The 22,187-nt window shown below is 34.9% G+C and overlaps 2 protein-coding genes and 2 pseudogenes across 4 annotated transcripts in view; 2 read left to right on the top strand and 2 right to left on the bottom strand.

Annotated features, from left to right (window-relative positions):
- The window catches only part of LOC125812623 (acetyl-CoA acetyltransferase, cytosolic 1-like), a 220,974-nt gene that overhangs the window by 97,733 nt on the left and 101,054 nt on the right, over positions 1-22,187 (bottom strand). The gene's annotated exons all lie outside the window — the stretch shown is intronic.
- LOC125812638 (uncharacterized) overlaps positions 1-22,187 on the top strand; it is a 119,755-nt gene that overhangs the window by 63,562 nt on the left and 34,006 nt on the right. The window contains exon 4 of one of the 2 annotated variants that reach the window (XM_049492131.1): positions 20,939-20,948. The exons of the other annotated variant lie outside the window; for it this stretch is intronic. The gene's annotated coding sequence lies outside the window, so the exon portion shown is untranslated. Of the gene's footprint in view, positions 1-20,938; positions 20,949-22,187 lie in introns of those variants that run through there. 2 annotated transcript variants of the gene reach the window in all.
- Positions 12,940-14,200, bottom strand: LOC125812667 (phospholipase A(1) DAD1, chloroplastic-like; annotated as a pseudogene).
- LOC125812666 (phospholipase A(1) DAD1, chloroplastic-like) lies at positions 19,824-20,861 on the top strand (annotated as a pseudogene).

The following is a 22,187-nucleotide window of genomic DNA, read 5'->3' as shown; positions in this document are numbered from 1 at the left end:
AATTGTGGACTGTTCATATATGTATTTATCTATGTGGAATTGTTAAGAATTGTTAGTGAATTGAAGGATGTGGATGTTAGCCTTGAATGGACAAAATTGTGAATTGGTCTTCATGTTGATTATTGGCTTATGCTTAGCTTAGCTTGTATAGTTGAATGTTGTTATTATCATTGTTATTGTATTGTTAATTGTTGGAATATGAGGATGATGAAGATAGCCATGGAAAGAGGGTAAGTTGATCAAACTTGATAAATATTGTATAATTGGCATGGAATTGAGTATTGTGGCTTATGGCCTTTGAAAAGGGTGGTAAGATGGCTTGATCTCTTAGTATTAATATAATTGTTATTGGTTGGTTTGATCCACCTTTGGTGGAGGTGGTTATTTGTTGTATTATTGTGAATTGAGGCCATGAAGGGCATTATGTGAATGTTTATATTATTGATTATTATACACATATGAGGCTATATGTAAAGTCCTATATGAAGCTATATGTGAAGGTATGATGTGAATGAGTTTTATGAAGCTATATGTGAAGGTATGATGTGAATGAGTTTTATGTGATCTTGTGATGATCCTATGTAAAGTGGATATCATTGTGAGTTAAAGTATGATTTCTCATGATGTATATATGAAATGATTTGGATTATGAAGTATCCTTAAATGAAAATGTTGTGACTTGGTTGGTAGACTAAAGTGTCCCTCCTTGTTACTTAAAGTCTTGAATGCATGAAAGTGTGAAGTGGGCTAGAACTAAGAAATGATGCCCTTTCTATAAATGCTAAAAGAGGAATTCTAGGCCAAGACTTGAATTGACAAAACTAAGAAATGGTGCCCTTTCATAAGTCTAGCTTTCCTAAGTAAATGTAAAACCATGAAATCGGTAGACCTAATGGTGGTAGCCCTTCTCATGTGTGAAATGATGAACCTTGGACCGGTAGGCTTAAGGCACCCTTAATGAAATATCGGTAGGCCTAAGGCACCCTTCCAGGGGGATTTAATGAGCTATCCTTAATGAACCTTGATCGGTAGATCCTTGTGGTGCCCTTCTTGGTAGATGTGCTATGGGTCGGTAGACCTAATGATGGTGCCCTCTCTAGCACATACATGTGAATGAAATTACTTTATGGGAACTAAGGCTAAGCACCGAGTGGATATAGTTAAGATGGTAGCTCTCCTGAGTATGAGGCAAGAGTACAATGAACATCTTTGGATATCCCCTAAACCATGTGCCTACATAGAATGTGTCCTAGTTCTACCCTTGGCAAGTAGAACACCTTCCACGGTGTAGGGTTTTATGACACCGGATTCCATGTCTAGCTCGCATGGTCTATGTCGGTTAATGCCTATTCCCATCATGTGGGATGTGCACTCTAGTTATTGGATAGGTTCTACAACGTGTAGGTAGTAGTATGGGATGCTATCTACACATGGCACGAGTAGGCTTTGAAGATACTAAAGTGAGTTCCCTAAGTCTAACGACTATTATGTGAAAGTCCCCTTATGTGCTTGAATGTCTCCAAAATGGTTTCTTAAAGAATGTTGGTCTATTGATGTTATGTGTAAAGGAAATGTCCTTATCTAAGGTAATTTTGGGGAACAGTTAAGTGTGCTTGAAGAGGTTGTATGGGCGGTCACTTCTTGTCTCACTCAAGTGTGTCTTAAGAATATATTAGGTAGAGGTCCTATGGTAATGAAATGACATGTGTTCTTTTAAAGTTAAGCATGGGTTGTATATGGACATATGTTGAGTATATGTATGGTTGGCTATGGTCGTATATGTTAATGTTGACTTGTATTATGTCTCTTATACTTGTAAAGGAAATGTTTTATCAAATGATATGAAAGCATTTACTTCCTTGAAAATGTCTTTTTTGGCATGTTTTGCATGGTCTCCATACTTAGTACTTAATTGTGCTAACCCCTTTCTTTCCCTTTTTGGACTAAAGTGTAGGGATTTGGAGATGATGACATGTCATGGCTATTTGATATGTTTCTAAGTGTTGAAGATGAAGACTTGGTGAGTCCTCATATATTCGAGGACAATACCCCATATGTTCTTTTATGTCTTTTTAGTATTGTTTAAGTTGTGTATGGGATTGGTCCCGAATTTTGTACTCTAAAGTATTAGATGGTTTGAGACAATCATGTATAAAGTCTAGAAAGTCTTCCGCTTGCTATTGTTTTTTTTTATGAAATGTCTTCTTTGTAAAGAAAGTTTTTAATTCATTATGGTTTTTAGTTTTATGCGATGAATGAATGCTAAGAGGCTTATATTAGACCTCCGAGAGGTCGAGTGCGCCGGTTACGACTAGGGGGTGCTCTCGGGTCGTGATAGTATGCGTCCACCAGTGTCAATGGACCAGGTCCTCAGCACAGTTGAAACTAAAACAGTAAAGAACAAGTGCTGAAAAGTAAAGATTGACAAGAGAATTTACGTGGAAACCTCCTTGCTCAAGGGGGTAAAACCACGACCTGGCCTGCTAGGACTTTTAGATTTGCTTTTCACTAATCTTCTCAAGCAAAAGTAAAAGACAGTTACAAAATGAGATTAGCCTACTAATCTCCACACTAAGGAATACCTCCTATTACTTAGATGAGCCAGAGCAGATACAACACTGCCCACTAAGCTATCACCCCTAGATAACTTAGACTTTGCTAAGCGGAACCACACCGCCCACTAAATCAACTAGCTCCTAGATGATTTAGACTTTGACTAAGCAGATACAACACTGCCCACTATACTAATCCTAACCGATTAATATAGACTTTAGAGTAAGAAGCTAAGTTACCCTTAACTTAGTTCTTACAATGATTCACACAAGTTTGAAACGTTTCTTTCACAAGTGAAACAAATCCTACAATATAAGCACTATTACAAGCAAACAAAGTAACAACTGGTACAGAAAGCACTTGAAACAATCAATTAGGTCCCTGCTGTTTTGAAGCTTGAAATATCTCTCTCTTTGAATGAATGAATAATTTGTTGTTTGTTCTTGGATATATATTTAGACATGAAAAGTTATTATCCAATGAACAAGCAACCTCGCCGCTTTTGATTGGTGGAGTACGCTGCAGCTTCACCAACTTTCTGACGCAGACAACTTTCCAACTGTTTAGCACTTTGACCACTAGACGAGTATTCATACTCTGCAGAGGACCAGGTCCCTGCACTTGTGAGGAGATCATCAAAACATCAATGAGCATAAGCAATTATCAATTTTCCCCTTTTTGATGATGACAAACAACCTACATAACTCCTCACGTGAGTGAACAAACATTCATTCAAATACATATTCCCCCTTTGTTAGTGCACCAGTAACAACCACAATTTCCCCTTAGTACAATGCCCCTAACAACCACAGTTCCCCTTTAGTTCAATGCCCCTATTCCACAACCAACTTTACAACAAAACTTTCCCCTTTTGACATCATTGAAAAGGTGAAGCAGTAAACATATTCAAGTTAAATGCAAGGCAATAAATAATTCAGGGCCTTGGGCCACATAGAACATGTGTATGTAAGCATAAAGAGAATATTAAGCCACACATGAACAGGGCAGAAACATAAATAACATTAGATCACATATACTGACCACTGTAGTCAGTCAACAAAACATAAAGCCACAAGAGTTTTAATCAGGATTGAAGAATAAGGAAATAAACTAAGGAAACAAGACACTTTTAGGACGGAGGTGGAGGGTGGTTGAAGGTGCGCATTAACATCATCATGCGCTCATTATCACTCTCATGAGCCTGTATCAATTGCTTGTTTAGGGATTTGACTTCCTCACTGAGTGAGGCATTTGTCTTCAGCAACATTGCATTTTCGTCCCTTAACCTTTGCATTTCCTGCGCATTTACACCAGAGGTACCAGGTCCTCCTGAGACAAATTTCTGCAATTTTGCCTTCAGCGTTACAATCTCTACCTCTTTATCATTCAAAATTTCAGTGAGATCAGTCACTTCACGTTTGTGAGATGTTTGTTGTTCCAGGACATCTGCCACCATTGACCTTCCCTTAGTCTTTCCTTCCACACACTCAACAGGGTGATTGCAGTGAACATCTGTTTGATGGTACCAGGTACTTCTCGTCCAATCGGTACCTCAAAGTGGTTAAACACGTAGTTCATCAAATACCCGTATGGAATCCCAGCACGTTTGATATCTCTACGCTTGGTGGCCCTTGCAGAGAACTCACTAGAGGGTTTACACCCTTCAATGGACCTCACCCTCTTTACTGGCACACCCAGAATGATACCAATTGTCTCCACATCTAGAAGAATTTCAATATCTTGACCCCCTATCATCTAACAATCCCATCTTATAATTAAATTCTCGCACTTTAGGTTCATGAAGATACGAAGCAGGTGGTTCGAACAAATGACTCCACTCTTGCAAGGAAACAACATCAGAAAGGTTTGACATACCAGAAGCAGTGAGTATTTCTGGATCAAGGACTCTTCCATTCAGCACCTTTTGCTTTTCCATCTTCGTTATGCGATCTTCCCTTGACATTTTCTTTTCTTCACCTTATTTTTGAACCCTAGGACCTGGTCCCTTTATGGGTTTTCATTTTTCAGCCACCTATGTTCTAACTTTTTCCCTTTTCACAAAAGATTTCTTTGCAGCCTTCTGGAGTAGGAAATGAGAAGTTGAATGAACTAGGGTTTTCAACTTCTTGGGAGATAGGGATCTTTGAAGAAGAATTAGAGTTAGGCATTTTGAGAGAAAGAGAGAAAAGCTTTGGAGAAGGGATTAGTGAATTTCAACAAGAATTGTTTGAAGAGATTTTGTAATTTGATTCACTAAGAGAAGTAGTATATAAAACCAAAAAGACATCGGGTCCCCAACAGTAGCAACCTTTGGTTTAAAAGCGAAAATATATCTGAAACTGACGCGATGAATGGGCGAAGGACACGTGGCGGTGATGTTGACAGTTAGACAGTGTAGTATAAATGATACTAACCTTATGAGGACCAGGTCCTCATTTCAATCTGCAACCCTGCCTAGTGTGATTAAATCGTCCCTTCAGCTGGACACACCATGAGTGTATACCTGCATTAAAGTACCAAAAGTGAATTCTTTTATGACCAACATTAAAACAAGTATAGATACCTGTCCTCCTTAACATAGTCAGCAAGAAGAAGCTTTGTGCAAATTGTTAGGGGATCAGGTGATTTTGTGCATCCTCAGCCTCATCTTGTTCTTAATGAAGGATTCTTTACTCAGTGCCTTTGTAAAGTTGTTAGCCAGTTGATCTTCAGTCTTGCAGAATTTCAACATCACATTTTGCTTCTCAACATTGTCCCTCAGGAAATTAGTGATGATCCAAGAAAATGTGTCATGTCTGATGTATTCTTTCGATCTACAAGAAAGCCTGCATAGTCAGCATCTGCAAAACCAATTAGATCAAGTAAGTCACCTGTTGGGTAGAAGAGGACCAGGTCCTGAGTTCTCTTCAGGTATCTCAGTATTCGTTTAGCAGCCTTTAGATGTGACTCATTTGGTGCAGCTTGAAACCTTGCATATATCCGTACACTGAAGATTATATCTGGTCTGCTTGCAGTGAGATATAAAAGTGACCCAATGATTCCCCTATACATAGTCTGATTTATCTCAACTCCATCTTCATCCAAGTCAAGCTTCACACTTGTGCTCATGGGAGTATCCAACACCTTTGCATCGAGGAGATTAAATTTCTTGAGCATCTATTTGATGAACTTTTCTTAGCAGATTGAAGTGCCTTAAGAGGAATGATTGATCTGCAAGCCTAGAAAGAAAGTGAGTTCTCTCATCATGCTCATCTCGAACTCGCTATTCATTAATTCAGCAAACTCCTTGCACAGAGAATCTGAGGTAGCATCAAAAATTATGTCATCGACATACACCTGCACAATCAACAATTCTTTACCTCTGGATTTCAAGAACAAAGTATTGTCTATTTTACCTCTCTTGTACCCATTGTCCAACAAGAACTTTGATAGGCATTCATACGAAGCTCTAGGAGCTTGTTTCAACCCATACAAAGCCTTATCCAACTTTAGTACATGATTGGGCAAGTCTGTATCTTCAAAGCCTGGGGGCTGCTTGACATACACCTCCTCCTTCAGATAACCATCAAGAATGCACTTTTGTCATCCATTTGAAACAACTTGAACTCCTTGTGGGCTGCAAAAGCAATTAGGATTCTGACAGCTTCCATTCTGGCAACATGAGCAAAGGTCTCATCATAATCAATTCCTTCTTCTTGGTTGTACCTTTGAACCCCAAGCCTTGACTTGTTTCTTGTAATGGTTCCATGCTCATCAAGTTTGTTTCTGAACACCCATCTGGTCCCAATAGTAGTTTTGTCCGCTGGTTTGGGGACCAGGTGCCACACTTTGTTTCTTTCAAACTGATGAAGTTCCTCCTGCATTAAGATTACCCAGTCTACATCCTGGAGATCTTTTTTGATGTTTTTAGGCTCAATGTTTGATATAAATGCTGAAAATGCTACCAGATTTCTTGATTTTGATCTGGTTTGAATTCCAGAATCAAGAGGGGAAATGAGATTATCCACTGGATAGGAAGATTGATGTTTCTACACGGACTTCTTGGTAATCTCTTCCTTTTTGTCAGCATCAGAATCACCTTCACTTTCTTCAAGATTTGGAGGCAAAGCATCCTGTAATGGATTTGAGGGACCAGGTTCTCCTGAAGCACCAGATTCCTCTCCTTGTGCAGTCTGATCATTCATCTGCTATCCTGTCTGCTTTACAAACTCATAGTCTTCACCATGGTCATTCAGTGTTCCTGATTTATCAAACTTGACATGCATACTTTCCTTAATACAAAAAGGTTCTTTTGTTGAACACTCTGTATGCCTTGCTTGTCGATGAATAACCGATAAATACACCCTCATCACTTCTGGCATCAAATTTCCCTAGGTCATCCTTTCCATTGTTCAACACAAAGCACTTGCAACCAAATGGCCTGAGGTGTGCAATGGAGGGTTTTTTGTTGTTCAACAGCTCATAGGGGGTCTTCTTGATGACATATCTGATGAGGCACCTATTAGTCACATAACATGCAGTGTTGACAGCTTCAACCCAGAAATTCATAGCAAGCCCTGAATCAATCATCATAGTTCTGGCAACCTCCACCAAGGTTCTGTTCTTTCTTTCAACATCTCCATTTTGCTGAGGAGTTCTTGGTGCTGAGAAGTTGTGGTTTATTCTATGTTCTGCATAAAAACCTTCTAGCTGAGAGTTTTCAAACTCTGTGCCATGATCTGATCTGACACTGGCTATTTTGCAGTTCAGCTTAACTTGAATAGCTTTGGCAAAGGTGATCAAGATTGTAGTTGTCTCATCTTTAGTGCGCAGGAACAGGTTCCACGTAAACCTGGAAAAATCATCAACAATGACAAAAATATATTTCTTACCTCCCCTGCTTTGAATTCTGATAGGTCCACATAAGTCCATGTGAAGCAGCTCCAGAGATTTTGATGTACTGATACCCTTCTTGGCTTTGAATGATAACTTAGTATGTTTCCCTTTAGAACAAGCATTGCAGACTTTGTCATTTGCAAACTTCAGTCTCGGCAATCCGCGGACCAGGTCCCCTACAACAAGTTTGTTCAACAAGGAGTTACTCACATGACCCAGCCGTCTATGCCATAAATCAACATCATCAGCTTGTGCACTTAGGCACGACATGTCATCTCCTTCTATGGAATCAAGATCAGCAACATAAACATTCTTGACTCTTTTTGCAGACATTACAATTTTCTTAGTTGCACAGTTTGTAACCACACACCCTTTTCCACCGCCAAATGACACACCACCACCTTGGTGTGCTTCCAAAGAGAGGAAGTTTAGAGTATTTCCAGTCATATGCCTTGAGCATCCACTATACATATACCAACATTGACTGCTCTCTCTCTTTTGCACAATAATCACTTATTAGACTTAGGAACCCACTTCAAACGGAGTTCCCAAAAATTGTCAAAAGGTTTAATGAGAAACCTTCATGTCCATGGAGGTAAAGTGTTCTTGCTAAAACGATAACGGGGACCAGGTCCCTTGTGTCTCTTTTTAACGCCATTTTCAGAGCTAACAAATTCACATGCCTTTCTTTAGCTTTTCTCAGGCTCTCATATTTCTCTTTCAAATGACCATTTTGACCACAGTGAGTGCACAAAAGGTTGTTAGATACAGACACATATTTTCTATGAGGATTATATGGGGGTTCTATTGGTCTGCGTCCCAACCCTTTCTTTCCATTGAAACTCTGATTAGACAGATTAGAAAGTATTTTAGAGGAGTCAATCCATTTTAGAGAATGGCTTAACTCCTTCTTGACCTTACTTAGATCCTTTCTCATTTGAGAATTTGTTTCAAGAGAAGCAACTAACTTGGACTCAAGGATTTTAAGCTTTTCTTCCAGTTCTTCCTCAAGGATGCTAAGCTTTCTCTTTCCACCTACTGAGGTACCAGGTCCCTCACTGGGTTCCAGACTATCAGTCTCTAGGATACCTATCCCAATACTCACTTCAGACATTTGAGCATTAAGAACTGAGTTTTCATCTTCGCACAGACTCAACTTTTCACTCATCATCAAATTTTCAGAGGTCAGTTCATCAACTGAGTCAATTAATAGAGCAACAAGTTTTCTCAATTTTTTTAATGGGAAGAGAGTGTAAATCATATTTAAGATAGAGAAGAGTTACCTCATTTTGATCCTCTTTATCATCGGATTTAGCCATTAAAGAGAAAATGAAGCTGAAGACATTTTCATCATCTTCAATAGCCATCATTGAAACATCTTCATAACTTTCTGCATCTTCTTCTGACTCACTTAATCATCTCCCCATACAGCAAAGGCATTTCTCACCAACTGATCAACATGGGCCTTCATCCGAGCATGGTCTGGGACCAGGTCCCTCTTGCGCGGTCTGGTGTCATGAGTTTACTACTTTTGACTGGGGCAGTCCCTTATAAAGTGACTAGGCTTGCCACATTTATGGCACAGATCATTTGCAGTAGCAGTTCTACTGGTAGAGGCTTTCTTTTAGAAACCCCATGCTTCTTTATGATCTTTTGAAATCTTCTAGTGACATACGCCATCTCATCATCCTCCTCAGTCACCTCACCTTGAGACGTTTTCAAAGAAATAGACTTCTCCTTCTTTCCTTCCTTCATAGTTGTCCCTTGTTTCTTGTTCATCTCGTAGGTCTTAAGATTCCCAATCAGTTCATCCATGTGAATAGTCATTATATCCTTGGCTTCTGTTATGGCATCCACCTTGCTTTGCCAAGATTTTGGAAGCACTTTAAGAATTTTCCGAACTTGCTTGCTAACCAGAATAGGCTCACCCAGTCCTCTAAGCTCGTTGGTGATGGAGGTGAATCTTGAGTTCATCTCAAGGATGGTTTCACCTTCCTCCATGATGAAGTTCTCGTATTGGGTGGTGAGCATATCGACTTTAGACTCCTTTGCTCTATGAGTTCCTTCATGTGTTGTTTGAAGACAGTCCCAAATTTTCTTGGCAGTCTCACAAGCGAAAAATCCTGTTGTATTCATCTGCTCCAATTCCACACACCAGAATCTTCTTTGCTTTGTAGTTCTTTTCAATTTTCTTCCTGTCTGCTTCATTATATTTTTTTTAGGTTTTGATAGAATGTAAGATCCATCAAGGATAATGTCCCACAACTCAGTGTCCTCTGCATTGATATAATCATTCATACGATTTTTCCACCATCCATAATACTGCCCATTGAATCGAGGTGGTCTGGTCAAAGACTGTCCTTCCTCTATGTTAGGTGGAGCGGTCATTTCGTCAGGATCTTTCCTTTTCTTGGTGTCAACCAGAGAGAAAAGACTCGCTCTGATACCACTTGTTGGAATGATATTTCCTTTGCTGTCTCGTCGTTGTCATGTCTATTTTGTGGTCTGATTGAACATTAGGGAAGTTTGCTTCTGTCCTAAATATATTTTTTAGTCTGAATTTGTGTTTTATCGAATAGTTTGTAATTCTGAACATGTCAATATTAGCATTATTTATCAATGTTCGTTTGACATTGGACCACTTTGTTGGTAAGAGTTTTTTTTTTGTCTAATGAAGTTCTTTCACAGTTCAGCAGAAAGCTATCAATGTCAAGAAGACTGATGTTAGTACTTTATATTTCCTCCACCCGGTGTCCAAAGGCGGAGCCAAAAATTTGACGAAAGGTGAATGTAGGTTTTCTTCTTAGTTGTGTTAAGGACATGACAAATTAAATATACGTTCATTATAGTAACATTTATAACCTCTGTGCACTTGACTTCCTTTCGCCGAAGGTTGCTTCATCCGTGATGTTTGATGACCGTATTGAGGTACGACTAAATATTCTCATGAGTTGAATCCCCACTAATTCGTGATTGCACCCTTTTAATAGAATATTCAACTGAGTTGAGTGACCATCCAAAAAAAAATTAACTCCTCATCAAACTTGAGTAAATTGTTAAGACCATATGACCATAAAATATTTGAAAGTTTATATGAATTTACTTAATTTTATAAGAAAAAAACAATAATAACAATAATAATAAAATGTTTTTTTTCTTCTTAAATATACCTTAAACATCTTATAAAATCTAAGGAAAATGCTTTAAAGTGTCGTTTGGTAGGGCTATAGAAATAATGCTTAATAAAGTGTAAGTAATGCATGCATTAGTAAATAATAATGGTTGTGTTGTTATGCTGATATTATTGTTTGATTTAAAAATTAGATATTAAAAAATTATATGATAAGTATTACAAGTTGCAATTTTTTTCATGTTAATTTGACGAAAAAGTTTATCTTTAAAATACTAATCAAAAGTGTATATAATTTGACTTTCGATAAGTGAAACATGACAACTAATATAAAACAATAAAAATAATTTTTTTATTTTTTTAAAAACTCTGTGCTTATTCAAATTTTAACGCATAAATTAAACGGAACGAATAAGAACGAGGATGCATGTTGAAATATATGAGAGAAAAAAGAAAGAAGTGTTGTCATGTTAAAGTAGATAAAGATATATAGATTCACCTTATTTGAAACTTTATCTATAAATATGCAATAAACGTCGAAAATATTGAGTTCATATGAATCTGATCCAACTGTAACACTCTACATTCACATCTGCAGCTGGCAATTTTTTTTTAAAAAAAAAACTTAAACGTGATTTTTTTCATTTCTTTTTTAGAACATTGAATCCAACCATAAAAAATATATAAGTGCATTAAAAAAACGACTAGTTAGTGGCTTTTATGAAACGAATTTATTTTGGAAACTTATAGATGTTTTCTTTATTTTATTTTAGAGTTAGAAGTGTACGTTGGTTTGGCCGGTTCAATTTTATTGGATTTTTTATTTATTTTATAAATATATTTCTAAATTTTATGATTTAAAGTGGATATATTCTCTGTTAAAAATGGTTATCTATACTCTTCCATCTAACAAATGGTGTACACATATCCTTTTGTTAACAAGTTTATATTAACTAAATTGAAAAAAAAAAAAATCCTAAAATTAACTTCTTTTTTTATTTAAAAAATGTCTCATGACTTTAAAAAAATTATCTCACTTATTTTTTTACCCATCCAGACCATATTCAACTAAAAAAAATTCAATCCCTCTTTTACTCGGTCATCAAGGTGATGACGGAATAGAAGAGAGATTGAGTTTTTTCTTAAAATTTGGGTCTAGTCTAGAGGGGTTAAAAAAATGTGTAAGGTGGTTTTCTTAAAGTCACGTAGTATTTTTGAAATTAAAAAATGTATTTTAATTTGATTAATTTAAATCTATTAACAAAAAGGATAAATATGTCTCATTTACTGGAAGTGTTGTATATTTTCATTACCCAATCATGCCTTTACGTGTTTTCGTAATACTATAGATATGATTTCAAAATTTTCATATTAGGTCAATGAAATTGAAACATGCATGGTGTCATTCTTAGAATAACACTCAACCACATATAAATTAAGGAGTCGTTTGTTATATGAGATAGGAATGATAATCAAAAAAATAAATTTTAAATTAATTTGATCTCATGTTTGATTTGAAGTTTTAACTAATTCAGAAAAGAATTTACAGCATTGCTGACCTATGAAGTATAGGCAAGAAAGTAAGGATTCCTACAAATATATCGAACATATTTTTCTTATATATCAAGTTGATGAAAATGATCTATTTATTAATAAATGGACAGACAACATACGAGAATTGAAATCGCGCATGATTCACAATCCACTCCTAATTAGCTTGTTCCTTACATATGATGTGGAACATTATTAGTGTGACTTATTTTTCCATTTGACTCGATCGATATATGAACCTTATTAATTTGGTGAAAAATTATTATTTTCTTTTATATGAAATGAATTAATCCTTAACCCATATACTATATGATATGAAACTCAACTAGGACAATAAAAATATTAACATGCACATAATTCAAGAAAGATTCAGAACTATTTGACTTTATTATTTGATTGTTATATATACATAAAAATATTGCCAACCTATAAAGTATGGGCAATAATTGCGTAGGATTAGAAAAAAATAATGTACGTGGCTTTGTACAATTTTCACATAACACACATTTTTGGTGTGGATTTTCAAATATTATACATGTGGTCCGATTCTTTGTATCTAGTGAATATAGAAGTTTTTTTCTCAAAATAGAGCCTCACTTCTTTCATAGTGTTCGGGTTAACTTATACGCACCTCGATTAATTGTATAGAATATATATACATATTTGTTATCGACATAACTCTATCCAGCATCCATCAAAGCTAGAAAATATGAGAAGATAGCTCTACTGAAATTTAAACTTAAGACCTTATGATACTGATCAACTCACAATTCATTAATCGCTAGGTCATTCCGAACAATCAATGGGTTTCTCTCTCTTGTGTTCCACTTTTACAAATTGTCTACTAAGTGTAGATATGTCTTGAGATCGTGACACATGGCAACGTTCCCTTTGTTTATTATTTGTGGACATAAGTCTTTGCTACTTAATCTAAGTTCTTTGCCTACCTCAGCATACACCCATTGGGTATCCTCCATGCATTTTTGTAGCCAGCTTGGCATCCTCATGGACGTCACGTGGGTAGTCTCTCTTTCTGCCACATCATCAATATCGTCGTGGATGACGAACCCCGGAACTTTTGTAACGGGGTCATCGGAGTTGACGATTCGGAGAACATTTGTACTACTTTTCTCTAATTGGCATCGAAAACTTTTGTTTCCAACTCTAGGCCCTCCAAATGATACAACACTCACAATGGGTGCGTTACTAAATTTTGTAGTAATATCATAAGCTGTTAATGTTGCAAGGGCAGCACCAAGACTATGTCCTGTGATAGTTATACTTAATGGTTCATCACTATATTTATCAACAATCTTGCCAATTTCTTCTCTAATTGTGTCTTGCAAACTTTGGTCACATTGGGGTGTTTGTTGTGTATAAGCTCAAGAGTCCACTTTGTACCATAGGTTGATCATATTTTTTGTCAGACGTCATCATGTCGTTTGGTAAGCAAGTCAACGTGGCGCGAAAATTCTCGAGCCATTCAGATGAGGTGGCGGTACCTCGATAAGCGATCACCACATCGCGGCGCCCGAGCCTTGCGATCTCTTTTTCGTCGTCGCAAACGGCCACGTAACCAATCCAGCTAGATTGCGGAGACGCCAGGTTCGGGAACGTCTTTTTAGTCCATCGTGGCATTTGGACCACGCACGTGCCGTACAAGTTCTTGACCACCTTGTAACCAGTCTTGTCTAGTCCGCAGTCTGTCAACATTGAACTCTTAGGATAAAGACATGTGGCGTATGTAGGTGAGGACATGTCAAAGTCAAAGCAACGATAGGCTGCTTCAACGAATTCCCCGTACCTCAAGATCTCCTTACGAAGATCATCATCAAGTGGATCAAGCAAGCCTTCCCAATTCTTAATCCCTTGAAATTCCATCCACCTGTCCCGGAGTTCAGCCACTTCTCTATCTCCAACAGAGCAGTGGTTGAACCTCGGATTCCACGAGCTCGTGATCTTGAATCTACGAGCTCCGAGTTTACTCAATTTAAAGCACTTTGAAATAGGGAGTACCAATCTCATATTTTGTTTAGTCATGAAAAGAATGTTGCATTTTGATTTGCAAATATTTCCACTTGAGAGCCTCATTATCTTTTATGGAGAAATAATAATTTTAATGCATACACTTTCACGTAGTTATATTTGAGCAATTTATAGTTTTTCTCATATAGGATATATAGGTATTACTATGGTTGAGTGGGGACAAGACAAAATGTGTTTATTACCAATTGGAAAAACGTTGCTAGAGGACTTATTTTGCAACTTGTATAGTCATGTATCTATGGACTTTGGATTTTGAATTCAAGAAGGAAGAATATTTTTTTAGACTAATTGTGTTTAACATGTCATGACGTTTCTATAATTATAAGAGCACGATGTTATTAACGATATATAGTGTAGTGTTTAACAAGTCATGACGTATAAACATGGCATGACATTTCTATATTATAAGAGCACCATGTTATTAACAATATGTAAGGTAGTATTTAACAAGTTAGCATGTATAAACATGTTATGATGTTTCTATAATTGATAAGAGCACGATGTTATTAACGATATGTAATGTAATGTTTAACATATCATGATGTGTAATATTATTTATTCTAGGATAGATCAAAAAGAAAATATTAATGACATATAATATGTGTAGTACACTATTTATTCGAAAATACTAGTAAGTGGGCGACTTGCATGTTTCTATATTATAATGATCTGCAACAACCACGACCTTAAGTTACCGATCATTGAAAATTATCTGTCCACAACTTGAAGATTCCTTCAAACGATAACTCGTTCTATATATTATAATTAAAGTGTGTATATTTATATTTGCTAGTATTATGGTCTTAATCTTAACACATAAAATTTATTAATAAGTTAACAGGCTAATTAACACCCCTTATGGGTGAATTCGAATTCCGATCCTATAATATTTTTCAACAATATGAAAAGGAAGACTAAATAGTAGAACAAAGAAAAAAGAAAAAATTGGCCTTTAAAATGTTGACACGTTGACCAACCAGGAAGTAAGATTAAATAAACAGTACACTGAGTTGCGTGCCTCTTTGGGTCCAATCATACAGCGGCATGTGTAGTAACGTGTCTCCGTTGAATTAAATTAATTCATAAAAATATGACTCGCATAATTTGTTCAAGTTTAAATGGATCAACAGTCGTTCATTTATTAGTTTATGAGGGATTTAGGATGGCAAATGAGGTATTTGACTTGAATTTGAACGAGTCAAAATGGGTAGAAGAAATAAAATTGGTCATTGTTCAACCGTCTAATTTAGCGTATTATTTTTATATTTTTCAAACATTACATTTCATGATTTCATCTAATATAAACGAAACCTATAAGATAATGAAGTGGCAAGTCAAATTTTATTGTTTCTTATGTCGAAATTTTCGTTATTTCTCGTAATGTTTCAAATTCAAAAATATGAGCGTGTTCACATTTTTTTTATTTTGTTTCCCATGTGATGTTTAGTATTTGCATAAGACTTCAAACTTTCAAATTCATAAAGTGTAACTCAATTTTCCTCCGCAATTTTTCTCATATCCAAAATTTAAATTTAAAATCCAATCAATTATCCAAAATTAGAAAATACCTTTATAGATATTATTTCATGAATGAAAAAAACATGTAAAGAATGAGATATATATAATTGTTAGATTATCTATAGAACATCAATAATTTATTTCTATTTTTAGATTGCATCGACGTAACTTTGTATCTTACTTGGACCAAAAAAAAATTGGTACCTTACTTGTTTTTTTTAAATTTATATCAACTTTTAACTTTTTTTCCCTCTGCAAAAAATAAGTAATAATAATATTTCACCAATTATAATAATTATAGTAATCTATAATAATCTTTTAAAAAAAATAAAAACTAGACAATTATTTATATGTAAAAAATAAAATTAAATATTTTCAAATCGTTAACATTGTCTATCAAGTCATCATCAAAATCACACTAGCCCAAATCTGTTATGATTTGGACGGGTCGATGGAGTCAGGCTAATTTTGTCACCCCTAGTTTAATCTATTTAGCGAGGCTCGTTTCATCTCATTCAAGAGTTGGTCTGAAATATAACTCAAATTGGCAAATAAGAAATTTTATCAAAATATATTTTGATTTAAATTTTTTTTTCATATATTATATATAATCTTGATAAAAAAGTTACATAATTTTATCATGTTCTTTAAAATTGTATAAGAAAAAAAAAACTTAGTAAGAATAGATGAATTGAGTTATGGCTCGTCTTTAAATCTATTTCAGTCTAATTCAATTCAGCCTAAGTAACTATTTGATGGGTTACTATTTATTAATTCAATGCCGTCCAAGTTGATCCATGAAAAATCTTATCAAATAATTTTTTACAAATATTTGTTTATTTATTTAATATATTATATATAATCATATTTTTTTTCCTAATAAATGTTAAAAATATATTATATAAAAACAAATGAAGCAATTGAAATTTTAGTAAGAACTGAATGGGTGAATTATGATCCACTTTTAATTTTTTTAGTTTAATTCATTTATACAAATAATTAAATTAAACCTTTTGTCAGCAAAGAATGAGAAATCTAAATATATTAAAATACAAACATGAAAAGGCTATTCTGAATATAGTCAAAGAAAAAAATCCTGCCAATATTCCCAGAATTCTTTAAGACGAAATCTTTAATAAAAGTAAAAAAGAATTTTATGATGATATATTTGAGTCTATATACATCCAAATCCAAGAAATCTAAGGTTGTTATATATCTTAATTCAGTGACAGAGACAAAAATTTCTAGAGAATTTTAAGAAAGAAGATTTTTCGTGTATATTTACCTAAGAAGATCGAATTTCTTCATACGTACGATGCTAACGCGTTTTGAGCAGCCTACAAATCCAGTCGACGATGACAAAATACCTTCATAGAGAGCCATGAATTCATGGCTAGAAGACATATTATTGAAGAGAGGAGATGTATCAATGAAGGTAGTTACAAACTTTCATGTTTTTTTGGACTATAACTACCACTTATAATTTCCTTTGTGTTTGTTGGTCTTATTAATAAAGTAGTTGTTGACCAACCAAAGTTGTGGCATGGAGTGTTAAGTAGTGACGGATTCAAAATTTTAAAAGCAAATTCAAAAAAATATAGTCAAGAATTTGAAATTAAAACCTCAAAATAAATTTTGAATTCCCTAGCTAAATCAACTAGTCCAACCTTTTATCTCGTGTTCAGGAGATTCATCAAACTCTCTATATATCCATAAAATATTTTTAAAAAAAAACTAAAATACATTCTTCGAGTGGGCTCGGGTGAACACACTCTTATCTCCTTATATTCGCCTCTAGTCATAAGCAGTGGCAGAGCCAGAAATTTCACAAAGGGTGTTCAAATGTTAAAAGTGAACCCGCTCTTCTTAAAAAGTGAAAAAAATTGTTACTAGTGAGATTCAAACACACAAACACTTTAAGTTCGTGTGTCTTTACTCTTTCAAGGCACCTGAAACCACTAGATTACATTATATTGTTGTATCAAGAGTGTCCAAATATGTTATTTAGCCATTTTATTTATTATTTTACTTATATATACGGTATAATTTCCCTGATATAAAGTTGGCTACGCCACTGGTCATAGGTACTTTTTATTCTTGGTCAAAAAACTCATGTTCAAATTCCTTTGAATATGGAATCATCTTTATTAAAAAACACTTTATTCGAAACATAAAACTTTTCAACACAAATCTAAATTTAATCGAACTTTCATGTGTATATTAGACATCACAAAAAATATAATGGTCAATGGGGATGCATTACTGTGGACTGTGCCGCAATATGGTCGAAAAAAAAAAAGTTACAATACATTGTTTATTTTACTCGTTTCCTAAATACTTCCTCTATATACTATTACTTGGTCAACATGGTCAATCTTTCTTTAATGTTGTCTATTGACTTGTCAATATACTTCCTATGGGCTAAAGAGGTTGTATCGGGAAATCATGGATTTTTGAGTTTTGCCATTAATTATTGATAATTACATTTTTTTTGGCTTTTAATGACTTTTAGTTTTGTGTTTGATAATTATGATGTTTGGACCAGTTTATGTATATTAGAACTAATTTTACGAGATATCTATTGATATCTTTCACCAGCAAGAAGTATTATGTAATTCTGTCCAACAACGTTAGGACAAATAGAAAAGAAATTACTTAGTATTTTTGTGTGTGCTGAACATGTCTAGGGTTTAGTTATACGACTTATTGCGACTAATACATATAATTAAAGAAGATGCCATATTTTAAATGGTAAATCAACTATCTATGTAATGGAAGTTTGAGAATGCGCACAAAAGTTCTTTTAAAATTTGAGCCCGAACATGGTCTAATAAGAACACTTTAATTATCATGTGTTCATGTGCTCAACATCAAAATAGGTTATAGTTCGAATGTATAAATGAAATTGGAAACAAATTTAAAAAGTCATCAATGTATTTTGCATAAAAAAAAATTTATCCAAGTAATTCATCTTAATAGTGTATATCTATATATATATATATATATATATATATATACACACACACATTACTAATACATACATAATATTAATGAACACATTATTTTTTCTAATATATATACACTTTACCAAACGACTCCTTATTTCACTATGGCTTATCATGACAAATGTCATGATTATGACGTATTCAAGATTACTATAGTTTCTAAAGGTGTTTTTCATATGTATACCAAAAATTCAATCTTTATTTTTTTCTTCTTTCTCAAGATTCATTCCCAAACACCATAGTTTATAAAAACAAAAAATAAGTCCTAGACCAAACGTTCTACAACTATTGATAGTGTACACATTTTGTCCCCACTAAACCAAATAATATAAAATCTATCCTATAAACACTTAAAATGCACCGTCCACCTCAATTATTTCTGTCATATAATATATAGTCTTCCTAAGAATAGTCTCCCCTCTACCCCATGTGTGGAATTAATAGATCCCATGCAGATTCGACTGAATTTAGTAGATTTTGTTTATATAATGTATTTGTATTAATAATAACAATAACAACAATATATTTAGTGAAAAGTCACTGAGTGGGATCTGGAGAGGGTAGAGTATTTGTAGACCTTATTACTACTTCGTGGAGATAGATAAGTTGTTTTTGAAAGACCCTGAATTGTGTTACTAAATTCATTAGATATGTATAAATATTAAATTTAGAATGTAACTCAGTCATTATTATTTAAAATTGTTATTATAAAATTCAAAATGTATAAAATTGGAATCCTAGCTTCGCCTCAACTCGACCCCACCATGCACCCACAATAAAGAGCTTGGGATCGGCAACAACTATAAATAGCCCTCATTTGAGTGCAGCCAAAATGTAATAGTTAAGTGAAAGTGTATGAATTAATATTATTACTCCACAAAAAAGAGCTTCGATTATCCACATTCCAAGAATCTTGTAAAAACTACATACACCTTTCACAAATCATGATGAGGCACTCAAGTGGAAATAATTTCAAAACAAATTGCAACATTTTCACAAAACAACATATGGGGTTGGTACTCCCTATATCAAAGTGTTCTACATTGAGTAAACGACTCATAGCTCGTAGTTTCAAGATCACGAACTCGGGGTTGGGCCACTGCTCTATTGGACACAGAGCAGTGGCCTAACTCCGGCACCAGTGGATGGAATTCCAAGGGATCAAGAATTGGGAAGGCTTGCTTGATCCACTTGATGATGATCTTCGTAAGGAGATCTTGAGGTACAGGGAATTCGTTGAAGCAGCCTATCGTTGCTTCGACTTTGACATGTCATCACCCACGTACGCCACGTGTCTTTATCCTAAGAGTTCAATGCTGACAGACTGCAGACTTGACAAAACCGGTTACAAGGTGGTCAAGAACTTGTACGCCACGTGCATGGTCCAAATGCCACGATGGACTAAAAAGACTTTCCAGAACCTAGCGTCCCCGCGATCCAGCTGGATCGGTTATGTGGCTGTTTGCGACGATGAAAAAGAGATCGCTAGACTCGGACGCCGCAACGTGGTGATCGCTTATCGAGGTACCGCCACCTCATGGCTCCAGAATTTTTGGGCCACGTTGACTTGCTTACCAAACGACATGACAACGTCTGACGAAAATTACGATCAACCTATGGTACAAAGTGGACTCTTGAACTTGTACACAACAAACACCCAATGTGACCAAAGTTTGCAAGACACAATTAGAGAAGAAATTGGCAAGATTGTTGATAAATATAGTGATGAGGCATTAAGTATAACTATCGCAGGACATAGTCTTGGTGCTGCCCTTGCAACATTAACAGCGTGTGATATTACAACAAAATTTAGTAACGCACCCATAGTAAGTGTTGTATCATTTGGAGGGCCTAGAGTTGGAAACAAAAGTTTTCGATGCCAATTGGAGAAAAGTGGTACAAATGTTCTCTGAATCGTCAACTCCGACGATCCCATTACAAAAGTTCCAGGATTCGTCATCCACGACGATATTAATGACGTGGAGGAAAAAGGGACTAGCCACGTGGCGTTCACGGGTATGCCAAGTTGGCTACAAAAGTGCATGGAGGATACCCAATGGGTGTATGCTGAGGTAGGCAAGGAACTTAGATTAAGTAGCAAAGGGGATATTGCCACGTGTCACGATCTCAAGACATATTTAGACTTGGTGAACAATTATGAAAATGGTACATCATTAATATGAAAAACAACAACTTTTGATATAGGTACATGAATAGGAAGATGAATAAAAATAGGACCACATGGATATTCTTGAAAATATGTGTATTTTAATGTGAGAAAGATATGTACAAAGTCAATTATTTTTGTTTTTTTCCAATCCTTCATATTATTATTTAATCGTTTTCGTGTTGGTTTCTTAAAAAGGCATAATACATAAATTGGACCCTAAATTTGGCTTCAAATTTTAAGTATGACCTCTAACTTTCAAAGTGCACAAGTAAGCACTTCAACTATCCAATTCTTAAAAAAAAAAACACGCGAATCCAACCTGGCATAACGCGTGATTTAGACGCAATTCAGGCGCGTCAGGGGTATTTTTCGAGGCCCACAATAGTAGAAAAAAAAAAGCAAAAATGACAATTTTACCCTTAATGAATCCCCTTTAAATATATCTTTATTTTTTTCAAATCAAAATCCCATTTTTCTTCTTCTTCTTCCTAATTCTAGTACTCAAGCATTTTTTCTCTTTTTGTGCACAATTTTTGGTCGTTTTTTATGTAATGGCTTCTAATTTTTTTTTGTCATTGTGTAAAAAGAGCTATAATGAAGATTTCTTGGTCTACAAATAGTTCAGGTATAAAAAAAAGTGAATTTACATTCATGGTGACAACTTCTACCAAAAAAAAACTTTCAAAAAGCAAAAATTAACATAACCAGACTAAATTGAGGAAGAACAACACATAAACATCCAAAAGATAAGAACTTTGACCACAAATCTTCACAATTTTACTTTGATTTGCAAAGAAATTAGGGCTAGGGCTCCGCTGATGTTGAGTGAAAATCGAGCAAATTGGGAAAAGAAAATACAACCCTACCCTTTTGTATTTTAATTTCTTCTTTTTTTAAAAATTATAAAATACGTGTAATTTTTTAATTACGTGGCAGCCACTGAGTGGCTCAATAAGCCACGTAGGAGCGTTTGTATATCACACAATTTGGCTGTTGGATTCACGTATTTTTCTGTTTAAGAATTGGATAGTTAAAGTACCTACTTGTGCACTATGAAAGTTAGAGGTCATACTTAAAATTTGAAGCCAAGTTTAGGGTCCAATTTATGTATTATGCCTTCTTAAAACGTAGTACTATTTTAAAAATATTTAATATGCATGTATCAATATGTGAAGAATCCAACCAACATAGACTCTCATTATCTATAATCCAAGTCCATGGTATTTATAATGTATACTTAATGATTAGGTAATAAAAATTAAATTGCTCTGGATCTTTCTTCAGTTATATATATACTCTTTATGTTTCAGAATAAGTTTCGTTTTAGATTAATTTACGT

The sequence above is a fragment of the Solanum verrucosum genome, unplaced genomic scaffold (assembly GCF_900185275.1).
Source record: "Solanum verrucosum unplaced genomic scaffold, falcon-dt-bn FXZP01000275.1, whole genome shotgun sequence".
NCBI classification, from domain to species: Eukaryota; Viridiplantae; Streptophyta; class Magnoliopsida; order Solanales; family Solanaceae; genus Solanum; species Solanum verrucosum.
The sequence above is the reverse complement of the archived record's forward strand: the minus strand, read 5'-3'. Positions and strand labels throughout refer to the sequence as shown.